The sequence below is a fragment of the Helicoverpa armigera genome, chromosome 22 (assembly GCF_030705265.1).
Source record: "Helicoverpa armigera isolate CAAS_96S chromosome 22, ASM3070526v1, whole genome shotgun sequence".
Lineage (NCBI taxonomy): Eukaryota > Metazoa > Arthropoda > Insecta > Lepidoptera > Noctuidae > Helicoverpa > Helicoverpa armigera.
The window spans coordinates 3,493,088-3,514,066 of NC_087141.1; positions in this window are offsets into that span (position 1 = coordinate 3,493,088).

The window sequence follows — 20,979 nt, forward strand, 5'->3', positions numbered from 1 at the left end:
AAGCCATCAATACATTTTCAATACCTATTCTAACATACTCTTTTGGAATAATAAAATGGTCAAAAACTGATATCACAACACTACAGCGCATCATCAACACAGCTCTAACGAAACACAGAAAACACCACCCAAAATCATGTATTCAACGACTTACACTACCACGAAAAGAAGGAGGGAGAGGCCTAATCAACATACACAACCTACATAATAAACAGATCACAACACTCAGAACTTACTTTCATCACAAAACAGAACACTCACCACTACACAAACAAATAGCAGACACTGATAAAAACCTAACACCACTTAACCTACACGATAGAAACACACAAAGCACTGAAACCCTAACAACTACACAACAACAAATTTCTGAATGGTCTGCTAAAGCTCTTCACGGGAGACATCGAGCTTTCCTGAGCCAGCCACACGTCGACAAAGTACAGTCGAACGAATGGCTCAGGCGAGGCGAACTGTTTCCGAGGAGGGCTTTATGCATCCAGGATCAGATTATAGCTACACGTAATTACAGAAAACACATTATACGAGATCCAAACCAACAGACGGACATGTGTAGGCATTGCAATACTGCTAGTGAAACTATACAGCACATCACAGGTGCCTGTAAATCATTAGTACAAACTGACTACAAGCATCGGCATGATCAGGTTGCAGCCATAATTCACCAGCAATTAGCTCACAAATTTAAACTTATAAAAGATATGATACCATATTACAAATATAAACCAGAAACAATATTAGAGAACAGAAATCACAAGATCTACTGGGACAGAACGATAATTACGGACAAAACCATCCATTACAATAGACCGGATATAACCCTTCATGATAAAACCAACAAAACCGTATACTTAATAGACATAGCCATCCCTAACTCGCACAATATTCAAACCACAATATCTGAAAAACTCAGCAAATACCAAGACCTCGCAATAGAAATCAAGACGCAGTGGAAAGCCCAAACAGTACATATTGTCCCCATAGTTCTTTCCACCACTGGTATCATACCAAAATCGCTCAAACAAAGCCTCGACACTCTACACATGCCCAGTTACACAGTACACATGCTCCAAAAAGCTACAATCCTCAACACCTGCCGCATCACCCGAAAGTTTCTAACTTCATCTACTTTAACATCCACATTTTCTATTTAATTATTACCCCCTTACACACTTGGCTCCGGCCCGTGTGCAAGGATTTTTAATACTCCCAAAAGGGAAGGAAACAAAACAAGATAAACATAAATAATAATAAGCCCCCTAAAATCCTACCTTACGGCCCCCTAAAATCCTACCTTACGTCCGTGCTGAACACCAAGCAACGTGGGGGGCGGACACGCGTATTGTGCAACAGCACAAAAAAACTTACGCGGCTAACAAGGCAAAGGTTACCCTTTATGGAGATATGAGCAATGAAAGAAGGTATAATTTACGGTCGCTTCCCGGGGAGCGCCGGGGCGCATCTGGAGCCGATGCTGGGTGCCACAGCATGCGAACCATCGGCGGTGAGGCGTTGAGCAGGCGGACTCTCACCGAAAATAAAGTTACAGCCGGTCGCAGTGAGTTGAGCAGGCGGGCTCACGGCGTAGATGTTACAGCCGATTCCTCGGGCGAAGATACCATTTCGTTATTCTCTTCCATCCCTTCCACTCGCCCCTCTTTCATGACAAGGCGATCATCGACCTTATCTACGAGTACGCGTGCTAGTGTTGTGCAAGGCGTCATCCCCGACGCAGAGCTTGCACCCACTACAAGCGCTTCTAATACGCGCAGAAGATGGACTTTTGAGATGAACAAGTTTATACTGCGCACTTATCTTCAATTAACTGCATTAGACACAGACACAAGAACATACCTCGAACCACTTCATCTGAAATTTATAGAAAAGTTCCCAGAAATGCAGGTTAGCCGTCAAAGAGTAGGAGACCAACGTAGAGCTATAGTCAGAACTAAATTATTAACACAAGACATTATAGACCAAATATACAATGAAGTCAAATTAGAACTACACCAGTTACAATCAAACCATACCCAACGTACTCAAACATGCGTTGATCCCTTACTTGCAGAAACAGCACCAACACAAATCCCTGTAACACAAAGCAATTCTGAAACACACAATACACAAAACCGCACGCAGACACGAATGAGATGGACAAACGAACAAAATGAGGCTATCATGAGATCCTATTATAGAGTCACACAGTTAGGCACAAATGAAACGGCACATCGAAAACCTATGTACTTAGACTTTATAAACAGTTACCCTTCCCTTGCTCATCTCAGCGAACAGCGTATTGCTGATCAGAGAAGAGCGATAATTAACAATAAATATATTAGTAGCGATAGATTAAATGCAATTAAACTAGAGGTATCTAATGAACAGAATAGCCAAAATTCATCTAATATCTTTACCGAAAGAACCTTCAGTAATGTTCACTCCTTCGAAAATAGAGATACACTACCCGACAATATAATTACAGATCACCATAATCACACCACAACAGAAAATTCTCGTGATATGGAAATAGATACAATTATTAATATTGAATTTAATGCTGAACCAACAGATTCTAACCTAAGAAACGACGCTGAGAGGGACACACAAATAGATAATTTATTCCAACAAGCATTCGAATTTTATAAAGAAACCAGCCCAGTAAACCGTATTTTTATTCCTAGACAAAAACCATCAAAAAAGCTAGCTAAAATCATTAATTACTTGAATAATATAACTATCCCTGAAAATGTGAGTGCAGAAACAGAATTCCATAAATTACAAACAGTCATATACTGTGCAGCTTGGACTGCCGCTAAAGCGAACGGAGCAAAGATAGAACTGGCACCGAGAGTAGTTAGTAGTAGTACACGTACTAAACAAAAATACATGCCCAAATGGCAAAAGCGCTTAGAACGTAAATTAACTGATCTGAGGAAGAAAATAGGTAAAATAACACAATTTATCAAAGGCAATAGAAGTAAAAGAGTAAGAAAACATGTAGATAAAATAATGAAACAATACCAAACCCACACTATACACGAAGAACCTAACACACAGGCTATACACACCTTAGACACACTACAACAGAAACTATCTGTTGTGACGGGCAGACTTAAGAGATATAGAGCATGCACCCAAAGAAAGCAACAGAACAGTCAATTCTTAAATAATGAAAAACTTTTCTATCGTAATATTAAAGAAGCAACATCAAATTTTCAGGAAAGTCATCAAATCGGTGATGATCGTAATACCTTAGACTCGGAGACATTGCAAAACTTCTGGGCCAGTATCTGGGAACAACCCATTGAACACAATACTGAGGCTGAATGGATACAAACTGAACTGAACAATAGCGACGCAAAGATTCAGGCTATGTTATTCGAAAATATATCACCACAAATATTCCACAAAGTCCTCTCTAGATTACATAACTGGAAAGCACCCGGGTCAGATCATATCCACAGTTATTGGTATAAAAAATTCACATCCATTCACGGCTACTTGCACACTCACATAAATACATTCATTCAGAACCCAGAGACAATACCTACATACATTACCACAGGCACTACATTTATGATACCAAAAGATCGCAACGACATGTCCAATCCAGCTAAATATAGGCCCATTACATGCTTGCAGACCTTATATAAGATCATAACATCCTGTATAACTGAACTAGTTTACCAACACATCGACGGCAACAACATCTTGGCCGAACAACAAAAAGGATGTCGAAGGTTTAGCCAAGGATGTAAGGAGCAACTTATTATTGATTCCATAGTTCTTAAAAAGATACAAAAAACTAAATCCAACCTCTTTAGCATGTACATCGATTATAAAAAAGCATACGACTCGGTCCCTCACTCTTGGCTTATACAAATTTTAGAAATATATAAAATACACCCCACTTTAATTAGATTCCTAAAATCAACGATGACAACATGGACTACTGTACTCAAGCTCACAACTAAAACCGAAACACTTCACACTAACCCAATTAAAATTCAAAGAGGTATCTTTCAAGGGGATGCACTAAGCCCATTATGGTTCTGTCTTGCTCTAAACCCGTTATCAAATATATTAAATTCAACTTCAGTAGGCACATCGTTAGGTGACATTACTACCGACAGACAGACTTTAACACAACAAAACAATGTCCTGAGCCATTTGATGTATATGGACGACATAAAGCTTTACGCAAACACCGAAAGCGAACTACATCATCTGGCCAACCTTACAGAGAAGTTCACCAACGATATAAAAATGGAATTCGGAATAGATAAGTGTAAAATAAACTCAGTTAGAGCAGGTCAGAACTACCAGCATCATTATAGTTTAGGGACTGGGGAACAAATAGAACCATTGGACGAACAAGACACCTACAAATACCTAGGATATGCTCAATCACGCCAGATAAATTTTAAAGAAACGAAACTAAAATTAAAACAACAATTTCAACACCGACTCAATACTATCTTGAAAACACAACTCTGCGCTCGGAACACAATAAAAGCGATCAACACCTTTGCTATTCCTATCCTGACGTACTCGTTCGGCATAATTAACTGGAGTCAGACGGACCTTAAAAATCTACAGCGAAAAACTAACACGACACTAACAAAATTCCGCAAGCACCACCCAAGAGCCTGCCTGCAACGACTAACCCTACCACGAAAGGAAGGAGGCAGAGGACTGATTGACATTTCAAACCTACACAACAGACAGATTACAACTCTCAGAAAATACTTCTTTTCCAAATCTTCAACCTCAACACTTCACCAAGCTGTAACACAAAACGACAAACACTATACACCACTTAATTTATCAGACACAAACACACAGAGAAATGAAACGATCACGGATGAAAAAAACAAACTTTTAGAGTGGGCCCGAAAGTCTTTACACGGAAGACATCGCCAAGATTTAAGCCAAACTAATGTCGACAAAGAGGCGTCGAACGCGTGGCTTAGTCGAGGTGAACTCTTTCCTGAAACCGAAGGCTTTATGATGGCAATACAGGACCAAATAATAGAAACAAAAAATTACAGAAAGTTCATTATTAAAAATCTAACCAACGATACCTGCAGAAAATGCAATAGCTCCCCAGAGACCATACAGCACATTACAGGGCATGTAAATCAATAGCTCAGACAGATTATAAACACAGACACGACCAAGTAGCCAACATTATACACCAGAAGATAGCCCACCGTTACAAACTTATAGATTCCATAGTCCCATATTATAAATATAACCCTGAAACCGTTTTAGAGAACTCAACAACAAAACTATACTTTGACAGAGCAATACTCACAGACCGCACAATACACTTCAACAGACCAGATATTACCCTAATAGACAAAGTTAACAGAACCGGATTTTTGATCGACATCGCAATACCTAATACACACAACCTCCAATCAACAATAGCAGAAAAAATAAGTAAATATACCGAACTGAAAGACGAGATAAGTAGACTCTGGCATCTACAAAAAGTTACAATAGTACCGATAGTCTTATCTACAACCGGCGTTATCCCCAAACAACTACACCAATCTCTCACCTCCCTAAACCTCCCTCCGTACACGTACCACTTATTGCAGAAAGCAGTAATATTAAACACGTGCAGACTAGTCCGCAAGTTTCTGCAATGTGAAGTGGATACAACAAACACTAACACAAATACACAACCTGATACACAATCTACACGGCTGAACCGAAACAGACCTGCTACTACCACAAACCCCGCTGGTGACCACTTGGCTTAGGCCCGTGTCACCAGCTCTACCCGGCTCAAAGCCGAGAAAAATAAACGTATATACAAGAATAATAATAATAATCATTTATTTCGGATTTCATCCATATAGTGTTAGTGTTACAAAAGACTTACAGCTACGTTAGTACAATTAAAACTCTAAAATAAATATATTAAATTAACACTTCATAGAAATTGATTAGAATTGGAATAAATTACATTAAAATTATAACTTCATTGAACAATAATATAAATATCATAAAAATAATCAAAATTATATTCAATTCAAATAAATTTAATTTAAATACCTGTCCTCAGCCCCTAGCCCGCGGCAATGTCTATGTGACCAGTGCATTAGAAAAGGGCAGTCCGGCCTCTCAGCAATAGCCCTCAGGATGCTATTGGAGCTACCACGTATCCTACACATCAGAGATGCCGTTCTTTTGCGCATAATAGCCTCAAAACTATCTACACCAGCCTGAGCAAACATGTTTGACGCGCTACAGAACCGAGGAAGCCCCAGCAGCATCCGAAACGCGTTATTGTATTGAATACGAAGGGAGTTGTCGGCCTTCTGCGTATATCTGACCCACAGGCTACATGTGTAGAATGTTTGGCAATACGCCCTAAATAGCGTAATTTTTACACTTCTTGTACACCTTGCAAACCTGCGAGCCAGCATATTACATCGAACCGACAACGCCCTACGTTCCCTCTCAATATCCTCATCATCGTTCAGATTGTCGGTCAGAATGTGCCCAAGGTATTTAAAGCGAGAAACTCTCTTTAGCGCCACCCCATATAAATAAACTGGAGGCACTGTCGCTGGTTTTTTTGAGCCTGCCCGAAACACCATAAACTCACTTTTTCTAACATTGTACAGTAGGCCATGTGCCACCGCGTATCCTTCACACAACCCAAGTAACTGTCTAAGTAACTGTCTAAACAATGCCACAGATATTATTTTAGCGTAGGCTTGTGGTCAGGACGACGCGGACAGGACTGACTATGCCGTGACTCCATGAGTCATAGATCATGCATGAGTTTATGAATCACACATTCGAGTACTTGTTACTGTTGTTTGAATAGATCTGTTACGGATTCAAAACATGAAGAAAACATGTCTAAGTAAGTATGTGGAGAAGCCCAATTTCGGATTTATTTTCCTCAGTCCATCTATTGTTCTCGACTATTTGTCCATATATTGTCCACTGCAGGTAGAGTACTAGATTTCACCAATCTGTTACTTAGGTTAATCCGTAAATCTTGTCTAAGGATAATTAAAGTCATTGGTCTTGAAACCAATTCCTTACTGAGCGGTTGTGTTACGGTAGTGTAAGAAAATGAGAAAAGGAGGAAAATGCTCCTGCAATGTCTACAGATAGAAATACCTACTCCTGCATAGCCTGGTAGGTATTCCAAACCTTTAGGTACATTTAACGTGCCAAATTACGCAAATTACAATCACTGTCCCAAACGTCTGCTGTCAGCTAAAACGTGGTAACCGCAGCTAGTTGAGACGGATTCCGTCAGCGAGCTGGTGTCAGGCGAGGGTAGATATCGATCGAGGGCCGCACGCTACGCTAACCACTGATTCGCGCCGCTCTCGGTGACGTGCGCCTGCCAGCTGCCTTGTGTACTGTCGTGAAGGTAAGTGTTAGCGTCAGCAGATATGGTGGTTGCGGAGGAGTTTAAAGTCGGTTGCCATGTTTTTGGTGTAAGGTTTAGGGACTGTACGGTAGTGTACGGGGAATAAAACTATTGGGAAATTAATTAGCAGTTTCCTTTGGAATAAATAATTTAATGACTGACCATTTGGGTACCATAAAGGTAAAATAGATTAGATAAACATAATTCCCTTCATCTGCCAGTGCCGTTTCCACGGTTAGCAATCAATAACGTCTTGATTGGCCAAGGCGTAAATGTCCAGGTTTGAAACGAGCACCTACTTTCTTGAAACGGAGATTTATTAGTAATTATCTGACAAGAAAACAATAAAGATATTACTCAATACTTTTATCTATCACAAAGAATAATTTTAATCCAACATTTTCCTTGCTATCGGTCCATAAGGCCGTGTCTACACTGAGTGGCGTGCACGCGACGTCACCGCGTCTGACACGCAGCGATGGACGAAAACCTGTGGTTTTCAGCCTATACAGGTAGCTGAATAAATAACAATACGAGAAACACTGCGTTAACGTGACGATAATTGTTCATCATTAGTTATTTAGTACATTTGATAAGAACTTTTATTTACTTACAGAAAAGCTAAAGTTTTGGTGGTAATTGCAACAGAGTTCAGCCTGTTAGGTAGGAAGTCATACACTGTTACTTGATTTAATTAATTCATTTTGTTTCTCTATATCGAATTCTAATCATTTCTATAGGAAACATCCTAAATTCAAGCTGCCTTGTACCTAGTTAATTGCGTCTAAACAAGCGAGTACCTACCTACATAAATTAAATTAACAATTTGCAATTAAAAGATGGATCATATTTAAGAACATAAGAAAATCAAAACTGCACGCAAGCCTATTCAGAAATCTTATTTGACTGCCGATTCTCTGAACCAGTCGATTAAGCATATTACAGGCTCAAGATTGAAAGGCTACATAATAAAAGTTCAGCGGCAGTGAATGAGAATGAGTTATGATAAGCGAACGAATGGAGGTGAGCGTAATCGCGACATGTGTCGCCGCGTGCTTGATAGATGTGGCGACAAAATTATAACATATTATAACTTGTGCGATGTTAAAGGGTGCGATATTTTAATCTGTGTTAACATGCTTTTGTAACTTTCAAATTAGCGGATTTTCCACTCGACGCATGGCGAACAAGATCGCCAGCAAAAAACCTGTAGCGCATTGTCTCGAGTCATCGTTTGAGCTAGTATTTGTCAATTGTTTTTTGTACCGCTCGGAAAATTCACTAGTGTGTGATTGTAATTGATTTTGAGGACTCTTAGAAAGGTTTGTGTAAGGAAAAATCACCATGCATGGTGCACCTGTAGCCGATATGTAGCTGGTTAATGGAAAAAGAGGATAGTAAATTAGAGGTAGCGGCTGTTACGTAAATCTGCATCCAGCTCAGCAGCATCAGCTGTAGTTAGATTATTGATCGTCGAGTTGTGAGCCATCATTCATTCACGTTGCGTCATATTTATGCTGTGAAATTCAGAAAATTAAACAAAAGAAAAGGAAAACTAAAGATGTTCTTCAGATGTTCTTAGGTAGGTACATCAGAAAAAAAATAAGGAACCGTCCTCTATGAATTCATTCCTTCAAATTCCTCAAAAACAAATCAGCACATTTTAACATTTTACACACACATTTTGCACATTACCCATCACGAAAATGAAACGCCGCACCACAACCGTTCGCACATGCCACAAGCGGGTGTTAGTAGCTCAGAGCCGGGTATTCCCTGAAGTTATTATGGACCACTGAACCGGGTAACGAACAACCCCCGCCCCTCACCCCGCGCCCCCGACACTCCTCTGTAAATAATACATTACACACCCTTTATCATAAGTGCGTCGATCAGCAAATATGCTCCACATTTATTGGGAAGAATCTTATCTTTTTGAAATAGGTTTCTGTTTTAATTGTGTAGTTAGTTAGTTAGTTAGTTAGTTACAGCCTATTTATCGTCCCACTGCTGGGCACAGGCCTCCTCTCACACGGAGAAGGATAGTAGAAGATGGAAAATTTGCAAGCCTATAGACTATATTACATTATAGAGTATAAGTAGGCATTTACTTTAGATAGCGCTAGTAGGTTTGGTGGGGATAAGATTATCTAAATGGAAAATACAAAGGAGAACGCATCAGGATGAAATAACAAAACTGAAATTGGTAGCTACTATCTATCATTAAATTGGCCAATTGGTAACGATGACAGATGAGTGTCGTAAAGTAGGATATTAAAACCTGCGAACTGAAGAAGGAAGATTTCCTGGACAGAGCGAAGTGGAAGAAGATACGGAAAGTGAACCCCGTCACAAGACGGGATAAACACTAAGAAAAAAAAGGTAACGATGATAGAAAACAGAATGTCTTGGTCAAAATAGCTGATAACAATCTTTACCTCCTACAAAATAAATAATATTCTGGCAAAAAAACCCTCTTATATCTAGGCACTTAGGTACGTAGCTTTTAATCACGTTAACCTAAAATCACGATCTATCATACCAAACTAGTTGAAACCAGAAATCAAATCAGTCAAATCAAGCAATTTGAATGCTAACAGGGCTGTCACAACGTTTGACTAGCGACAAAGCGCGGTGTCGCCTGTCACCAATGGATGCTAAACTGGTTACAACCATTAATGCAGGCTACGGGCAATGATGTCCGGGTCACATTTCATTATGGTGGTGGTAATTTTATTCCGTCAATATTGGGTATTTGGTGTTTGGAGTAACTTGAGGACACGCAGAGATTTTTTAGAAGGTTTTTAGTAATTTTTGTAGGGTGGTTTACTGGCCTCTTATGTGGTGTAAACAAATCTTGTCTTCATTATTCACCTATGACAATTGTGTCAACTAAGGTCACTTAACAAGGCAAAACATACACAAAGAGACAATTTATGTTTGTTTGAAGTGATAAATAATTAAAAATAAGTAAATAAACTTCATAATTAAACAGGTAATTACGTTTACCAAAGGAACTCCAAACATAATTATAAATTTCGTGACCACATTTTCAGCAGTTTTGTGGACAGTAGACCTACACAGATTGTCCCCGGATCGCGGGTGTCGTGTGTGCATAATGAAATGAGTGCAATATGCGTCCTCTGGCCCATGGGAGTGTGTCATTGTTCTAGGTAAAGGACAATAAGTAAAAGTTGGGATGGATGTAGTATGTTCATTTGCAGTAAATTATATTGTGTTGAATTTAAATTATTCTTGACTTGTTTTCTTATGCAAAAGATTATATTGTATTTTAGAGGCAATTTCTCATCATTTTGAAGATAGATATGTGTAAAAACTAAGTAGGCACAATGCAATTTTTCATGCAACCATGAAATACTTAATGTTACCGAATTCACATTTGGTTCTTTCTTTCCTTTATCTTTATAACTTTTTCTCGGAAAGAGTCATCTGATATTCAGTAAGTTTCTATTTATTTAATGTCTTAGATAGTATTCAAATCCTCCTTTAGATATACTTGATTCCCTTTGTCAACCCAACGACTTGCCTCCGTTTCTAACAGCTCCAAACTTTTTATTACCACCTCCCCTCAATCATAACTCCAGTTAGAATCCAGGTCTCCTGGGAGGCCGCCCCTAGGCGCGATCAGTTCTGATTTATTTGTCCTCCCTAGCGTAGTGATGTACTAGTGTTGTACCGGGAGCGAGTGTTTGTACACGGGTGTCTCTGTTTACTTGTCGTTTGTTTTTAGCTTTGTTTGTCGATGCTTTCAGTTGTCTGTGGATTGAGTGGAATTTTAAACTTTAATTGTGTCTTCTACGGTTTGGTCACGTGCCAGATTTAGTAGAGATACCTAATGTTTTATTGATGTCAATTAATTTTATTTCTGCTTGATTTTGTTTTGGTTTAATTCTAATTTTTTGTGTTGTTTTAATATGCTGGGAAACTAGAAATTACTAGTTTCATCTGGTACTTGTAACAGACACGCTTCTGTCTGATGATTTGTTTATTAGCAGTAACAGGATCTACACGATGTTTTGCCAATGACTAGTTAACAATCCAATAAATTACTTAACATTGACAGCTATATACGATATCTTTAATAACCGCAATATTCAAAAGAAATAAAAATTAAAACTCGCTTAATTTATTCAAAATAATTGACATGACGTAAATAGGTGTCGTTTTGATAATAAAAAGCGTGTTCTACACCCGTGGGATATGCAAATAGTGTTGAATTTCGCATTTATAATTCAAATGCGACCGAACTTAGCGAATTTCCTCCCCCAATCCGCACACAATCGACGTCTCGGCTGCGACCCGCGCTTTTGTGCGCGCGACATGAATGCGCCGCCTAATCTCGATCACGTGACCGCCACGCGCGCCTCTCCTGCATACGACATGCCCGTGAATAGACAACTTTAGAAACGCTACCCTTGAACACAACACGCAAAACAAAACACAACTCTATTCCTCCAACCTAAATGTCAAATCCCAACTGTCAAAAATTGGCGGTTAATTCCAAACAAGATGGCTGCCAACTAAAAAAGCGTGTCCTTTATCTTAACTGATTGGATAATCTGTGTTCAAACGCTATAGTATAACGTATCGGAAACAGAAATATAACTCCCTTCGTCCTGATTAAGTTTTCTGGTGTGGGGCGGTCCCAAGTGCGGAATTACAGTGATTTTTTGACGTCCGTATTGGGTTTCCTTTGTGTCGAGTACAGTTTTAGGTAAAATCCGACAAAAACGGTCGGATCTAATTATTAGCTTTGTCCTCAATCCATGGGGTTCGATTGTTAGAATAATGAAGTGGGATATTTTGGTTAACAGATTCATACTTACGTGATTTTTAGATTAAAAGTATTGTGTTGCTACTTAATCAAATTGGTTTTATTTGTTGTTGGTACCAACTACTTACTTACATAATATTTTGTGCACATAACACTGATATTTCTTTCTATGATAATTTCTGTAATATTGGCAACTGAATTCAATTACTTTTCAGTCCTATTATGGTTTCATTACGCATACTTAACTTACTGAAAGATACTCATTACCGCTGCCAAATTTTCCAAAATTAAAATTATAAATACTTTTACTCGTTAAGAAAGTTCAAGAGGGTGCAAACTTAATTATTTACATACCTGTTTCTCGCATTTTCCAACAATGGAAAAAGGTCAGATTTCGTGGTATTTAGGGCTACGCTAATTTCCAATTTTCTGGATTCTTCGGGCCTGCGAGATTGTTCGAAAGAGTTAGCATGGTACATATAGGGCTTAAGAAGGAACATGGTGGGTTTTGGTCAGCAAGAGTCTGATACTCCCTCACACGCTGCACCCACAGCGGGAGGTGTAATTCTGGAGCCCAATATAATAAAAAGCTTGTTTAATGTTTTAAAAAGATAAAAATCTGCCAAATGCTATATTTTACATTGCCTAATAAAAAAAACAATGCTGACTAGACCATAGGGTTGTGTATATTTTTGCAAATATTATAACAGTTTGACCCTTGCATATAGATGAGGTATTTCCCACGCCACCGCGCAGGGCACCTGATCACGTATTCATGGGGGTGATGACGACATCACACCATGGAGTAAGAAAATATTTAAGTTTGATGTGCTAAGATTTATCTATTTAAATCGAAATTATCTAGATGTATATTGTAGAATCTCGAACTTTAAATCTGAAAAATCGCTGATGCGACTTGTTTACATATTGGGAAGGCATTTGAAAAAAGCTTTGGTTTAGTTATAAATAGAATATTAAAAGGGGCAGATAAAATCCTAACAGTGATAATTGAAAAGCTTCACACGCTCACAACACTCGTTAAGTTTGCGAATAAAACCGACTCTATGCAATTTCTGATAGTTAAAATAATTATAAAAAATAAACAATTATTCTAGGGGTATGAATGGCTGGATTATGAATGAAAATAATTTTTATATTGAAATACGTAAAAAGTACCAACGATTCAACAGATCTCTAGTGATTTTATTTGGTAATTTTCTTCGTATTCTTAAACCTAGCCGAATTTTATATCAATTCACGATTTTTTATGCAAAATTGCTTTTGTGTTGTCTAAAGTCAATCCATATTTATGGATTTCATGACTTCTAGAAAGTTGAGTTAAATATGTATAAGCACTTGATTTTTTGAGTTCATAATCAAAAAGTACTAATAAATAGTTTATGTCTGAAACATTAATTAAAAAGCTATAAACAATTAATTTAAAATACAGATCTATGGATTGATTAATCAGGTAGCAATTTCACACACATAAAAAGAGAAATTAAGAAAATTCATCATATTTCAATACGTTTGTAGGTAATAGGAGTAATTAAATTGATTAACAAAAATTAGATATTCAATTAATTGAATTCTCGATTACCTTCGGAACTGGTTCCATTTTATTATTGATACTAATTGGGTTGTTAAAATCAATTTTACGATAAGAATCGGCAATAAATATTAAAATATCGAGATGCATCATCAATTTTTGATATCAATTGATTAATTTCTATTGCTCTTAATTTTTATCATAGTCAATGAGGTATCGGTAGCAAAAGCATTTATGGAAAGTCTTTAATAAAGTAACTGCTGGCTCCTCCAAGTACTTAATTCTTAAGGTTTTAATTAAGTCTAAAATGAAAATTTCATCTCTATAAGTTCATCTGTTCCTAAAAAATTGGAACAAAAAGTAAGACGGTGAACATTTGCGACTGTATCATACCGAATCCAATATGTTTTTTCGTAATTCCAGCGGGTACTTGCCGAAAACGATATTAGGATAATCTAAGTATGATTGCAGTGGGGAAACGTCCGTGTTTGCACTGTTACCCTACACTTGTACAGATATTTCCATAAGCCCACTGTATCAATTGCATGGGATTACGATCGCGTTTTAATTTTTGTTATGCCACAAACGTTTACCCAGAATATGCATTTTTGTAAGATTAAAATTCTCATCAGACACACATCTTTTGTATTAAAATAAACTGTGGTAGTTTTACATTGTTCTTTACAAAATTCTATTAAAGATACAGTTCTTTAATCACTAGTAGTATTCGTAAATCAATTTGGATCCTCTTGCTGAAAGTTTCTATAGTTCTTATTTAATAGCACCGGGATCTTACATATTGTAGAGATACCAACATAGGAAATCACTGTACCTTTTAGAAATATTCATAATAATTTGATGCTGGGAAAATATTCAATTACGCAGTGTAATCGGATAAATGAATGGAGCGGCTGATCTATCGCTGGAATATTAATGGTCCTTTATTAATTGGTAAACCAGTGCGCTCTGTTTGAACTCTTTTCTTTGATCTAATTGGATATAAATAATATTGTGTAATACAGTAGTATGGGTGTGGGAATTCCGTTGTACTAAAATAGAAAGGTACATCTTTTTAATGCACAAAATTAGATTGGTATTATTAAGATATTCTTCAAATTAACCAAAAAACCTTAAATGACTCTATCTTCGGCAATAAGGGCCATTTGAATCTTGTTGTAATGTACCTACATATTTACCAATTGATGAAACAGTACATTATTATGTACTGTTTATTAATAGTTCAGATAATTTAGAAGCCAAAATATTGAACTTCATCCTCGAAAAAAAAAAGCATTCAACTGGATTAAAATAAATTCAGCGTTAATTTTGATGTACAACTCGAAACCTCTTAACTGAAGAGTATTATAAAAATTATCGGGCACACAGTGGAGCATGTTGAAGCCCTCTTAACAATATTTTGGCCCGGAGCTACGGCCAGGCGACCCACTGTGCAAAGTTTGCAGAGCATTTTGCGCGTTTGCCAAGTGCTCGTCCCACCGGGCACCCTTTGTCTCTGTAATGTTACAAAAATGTTAACAAGAAATTCATTTTGATTTTGTAATTTTAGGATTCCGCAGGTCATTGCTCTGAACGTTATAATAAAATTGTGACTGCTGTTTGTAGGAAATCGCTTAGCATTGCGTATCAGGTGATCTGATTTGAATTTGTATTTTCAGAAAACTTATATGGACCCAATCATTTACATTTTTAAACTAACGGCCGATTACTGAAACACCACTCAGATTTACCTACATACCTACGTAACTGCGACAAAAATCAGTAACGTAGAACTTAAATTTAGATTTTAACTATTTTGTGGTAAGCACAGATTTGTAGGTAAGTCGCCCGTTAAATATTTGGCCAGACTTTGAAACGAGTTTGTAACATATTTTCCTATTGATAGCTGAACCCTATTCCGCCCATGGCAGTTACCGCCCGGCGCGCCGCCATATTGTAGCGCGCCACTCACGGCGCGTGCGTGTGCGCAGACCAGCTGTCACACTTTACACTACACTTACTATTTTGCTCAACATTTTGATTGGGATCTTGAAACAGACATAGTAAAGTATTAGAATGATGTAGGCCAGTACTTTACATTATACTTTTATACTAAGCTAAATTACTTTTCTTCTCACATCCAAACGAAGCCTCTCTGTGTCTATACTTACTAGGATTATTTTGGGATATTTTCTTGTTACTATCTTTTTTGCCATTTTAAAAGTAAATAAGTTTGCAGAAAACTGACTCCACGTAACCAAGTAGCGTGGGTTATGTCTACCTACTGTAACACCTATACAAAAAATGGTAAAATAAAAAAGTCAAAAAATTAAGAAAATTCGCTAATTATTTTCTACAATATACGTCACATTTTCCTTATTTTTTTTGCAAAACATATTTATTGCACACCCTTGACGTACCCTGTTGCAGTTTGCACCAAGTGCACTACACAACCAACTCAACGTGAAGAGCGATTAGTAAAGTAATTCTATTTGGTCGAGAGCTGTTAACAGATGAAGGGAAAATATGATGCTGTGCTCATAGGTGTCCCAGGGAGATTATGATTTTGGAAATATGGTGTTTTAGAACATGTTTAGGGGTGGCTGTACTTGAATATTGAAGGTCTGGCATAATTTTTTGACACAATGAAGAAATTTTTTTTTGTGTAAGTAAGACTTAAGATACAATGTGATTAAAGTAGATAGTCACGTCTATATTATCACGTAAACTGTTATTTTCATATATTCGGATAAAAAATAATAGTTGTCTAACAAATATGTGATAATGCCACATAATTATAAATTCGTCTTTTAACTGGTGTCTGTGTAATTTCCAGAAGATACAGAATGACATCTTAGTTAAATTTGCGTTTCATTTTTATATATAGTACTTTATACAAAAAATACAAATAAATCAGAAATTAATCACAGCTAAGTATTTTTAGTTTCGTCCACAAATACTGTCCATCATTAATCCATTAAAAAAATCAAACATAATTAGTGTCAAACCGCTCAGTTCTAGTAACACTATAATTAAGTGTCCTAAGTGCCACAGATTACAGTTCGCAGTGCAGCCCACTGGCCCTGTTAGTAAAAGGGCTAATTATTGTGATGTGGCGCACAAAATGCTACCCAAGTCTGCGTGGAACGGACTACGCCTTGTTAGGTGGTGGCCATAGAGTAGGTGATAGCAGAGGGTAATTTGTGCGATGGTAATGAATAAGTTGAGTCTGTAATGACCTGTTTTGTCGCTCGACATAGTGGTCAAATAAGATATCCTTAAAGAAGAAGTTTTGAACGGAGTAGATAGTTTAGTTAAACACAAAAACACTAAACTCGTTAGTTTTTTTTTTTTTTTTAGGTAGGTATACCTACCTACATTAACCTTTTCCACTTAAATACATAAAGATTGTCTTAGAGAGATTGATGAACACTGAAAATAAATAGGTATCTGCAAATCAAATAACCGTGACGCTTGCCTCACAGAGGAACGAGTCACCAACTCACAATACCCACGCTAATATAGGTATATGCCATACTCTCTTCATGAATCTACAAATGAATAGTGTTCAAAAACAAATCGGCAACAAGGCGGGGCGTGGCGGCGTCCCGCGGCGCGCGTCTGTCGTCGTGTTGCCAACACAAAAAAAATATAATTCTACCCATTGTGCTTGCAACCCCGATGACAGGTCGCCATAGGACACATGTTTGAGGCATTTTGGGGCAATTCCTTCGTGTAATAGGCGGTGTTTTAATGTTCTCTATAGATTTATGGCTTAGGGTCGCGGCCCTCAGTTCGGTTTAACTCAGTTAGTGGTGAAATTACCTATGATATTGCGGATATGATGAGCTGTGTTATCGTTAATGACTATAGGACTGGTTCTTACTGGTTTTCTATATTGTAACTCAACATTGACACGCATGGAAAAAAACACAAACCATTTTATATTAGTTAATTTGATTCCTCGATTTCATTCATTCTGAAATATGAATTCCGTATGAAAATAATCCTAAATCGCTTCAGCATCTTTTCAGTGAATCAATGTGTAACGTTGTACTTTGCTAGCTTTAAGAATAGGTTAGAAATTAAATAAAGTAGAAATATTTACAATACAATTATTCTAAAATTAATAAAACACCTAAATTAAACTAAACTAAATATAATAAAAAAAATATAATATATTAAAATTAACATACTTCATATACGGAACCCAATATTAATTATTTACACAAAGGTCTTCGTAACTATTGCGCCTACGCATCTCTAAACTGGTGAACTGGTTTCGCCGCGCGCGACGGTGGTGCCTCGAGTGCATTCGGGCCGGAGACGCGGCAGACGACCAAATTGCATCAGACGTGACGGCTGTGTCACACGTTTTTTTTACTTGACCTTCAAGTATTGCGTACCTGCCTAATTTCTACTTATTTGTGCTAGACAAATTCTAATCGGAAATCCCGCTGGGGTAAGTTTCCATGCATTGCTTAACTACTATTGTAAGGTGTTCTTCTTGCTAAATTTCTATCTAAAGCAGCTGTTCTTAGTTCACTTTGTTTGCTGGGACACTGTGACCTTTGGACCCGGCAACGTGGCCCAAGCTCTGCTAACGCTAGCCTTGTCTCTGCGCTTCCAGGATTTTCTTCGTGGGGATTTTCTACGCTGGATATTTCTACGTTGGATATTCTACGTTCTTCTTTAAACCCTCGCTACGCAATCTTTCTACCTGGCGGCGAGTGAAAGACCAGACCTGATTCTGTCTGGAACTACCTGGGTCCTGCTGGAGACCTGGCAGTGCAACCTGGCAAGGAGCTGGGCCGTCGTCGGAGCTACACCACGGTTCAGGCCAGTGTTCCCAGTGTACTTTCTACCTCGAGATCTATTCGTGGTTAGGGCAACAGAAGTTGGCTTAAATAAAGTCTCAATTTCTACCAAATTGTGTACTTTATTTGGACCCCTACCTACCTACCTGTCGGCCAGCCGGACTACCAGCAACCAGCGGCCGCAGTGGCGCCCAACGTGGGGCCGCTGGTTGCTGGTAGTACTGTAACGTTGTACTTTGCTAGCTTTAAGAATAGGTTAGAAATTAAATAAAGTAGAAATATTTACAATACAATTATTCTAAAATTAATAAAACACCTAAATTAAACTAAACTAAATATAATAAAAAAAATATAATATATTAAAATTAACATACTTCATATACGGAACCCAATATTAATTATTTACACAAAGGTCTTCGTAACTATTGCGCCTACGCATCTCTAAACTGGTGAACTGGTTTCGCCGCGCGCGACGGTGGTGCCTCGAGTGCATTCGGGCCGGAGACGCGGCAGACGACCAAATTGCATCAGACGTGACGGCTGTGTCACACGTTTTTTTTACTTGACCTTCAAGTATTGCGTACCTGCCTAATTTCTACTTATTTGTGCTAGACAAATTCTAATCGGAAATCCCGCTGGGGTAAGTTTCCATGCATTGCTTAACTACTATTGTAAGGTGTTCTTCTTGCTAAATTTCTATCTAAAGCAGCTGTTCTTAGTTCACTTTGTTTGCTGGGACACTGTGACCTTTGGACCCGGCAACGTGGCCCAAGCTCTGCTAACGCTAGCCTTGTCTCTGCGCTTCCAGGATTTTCTTCGTGGGGATTTTCTACGCTGGATATTTCTACGTTGGATATTCTACGTTCTTCTTTAAACCCTCGCTACGCAATCTTTCTACCTGGCGGCGAGTGAAAGACCAGACCTGATTCTGTCTGGAACTACCTGGGTCCTGCTGGAGACCTGGCAGTGCAACCTGGCAAGGAGCTGGGCCGTCGTCGGAGCTACACCACGGTTCAGGCCAGTGTTCCCAGTGTACTTTCTACCTCGAGATCTATTCGTGGTTAGGGCAACAGAAGTTGGCTTAAATAAAGTCTCAATTTCTACCAAATTGTGTACTTTATTTGGACCCCTACCTACCTACCTGTCGGCCAGCCGGACTACCAGCAACCAGCGGCCGCAAATGATGTTACCAACTAAGGAGCAATATGATGATGGTCAGCTGGGTTTATTTGATGCTAGAATTGCAAGTGTAACTTAATATTAGTAGTAGGTAGACGTTGGATTTTCCGAGGTGATGACAGTACCTAAAGAGAGAAATAATACCGACTGCCTTTTGCATGCCGTTACTCATACACAGGCCAACGGAATTCTACCGGCAACCATCATAAACGCCCAGCTTCATTACCGAGCCATTTCATAATCGTACTCTTAAGAACAATTAAATCGTCAGCATCGTGTTCAATGCTCATCAAACTGGCGGCGATGACCCACCATCACATAAACAGAAATTACGGCGCCACGAAACACTGGAAGTAATTTCAATACTCCATCATATCACCATTTCATCAGTTAAGGTCAATAGTAAAAAAGTTGTGAGTAAACCAGTTGAACGGGCAGTGAATGAACGCTCATTGGATCATCAATCAATCAATCGACGATTCATTTCTATGATTGACGCATAGACAGTGGTATGCAAATGAGCTAGAAGCGATAGCAAGCTCGTTAGAACGGTAACTAAAAAAACATTCTAACAGACTTAGATTAAGTGACGAAGCTATTATTCAAATTTAAATGCCTCTTTTCTGAATTTAGTATGCCATAAAGTCAACAGCACCCTTGCAGTGATACGAGAAATAGGTATTAAGGCTTATCTATGCGCGTCAGAGCCGCCTGCACCCTTCAACCGTTATCACGATACTGGCAGATATTGTAACAATGCACCCCCTTCTACTGGCTTATCTTTCCACCAATCGCGAGGGGATTTTCGCGGATTCGATTTTTAATTTGAATATAGTGTTTTGTTTTCTTTAATTTTGCAGTAGCTTCTGGTCTATCCAAATGCAACAGAGCCACATATCTACGTAAATGGTTGGTCCATGTCAGAGTTGCAATTTTTTAGATTCCCAAATGTCATGTGGTTATATTAGGTTTGTGTGTATGTTTATTCTATTATATTTACTAAAATTAACATTGAGATATTTCATGTAGAACCACCAAATAACAGATTCTTCCACGCGTGACGCGAGTCATTATGTACTTGCTTTTTGTTAACTAACTCATACTTGTACTCTTCAGCAACTACCTAACTCTACTTCAGCTCTAATTAATAACCACGAATACATCACATATGGACAACTTAACAACAAATTAAGAGTACTTCCACAACAAAACCCTC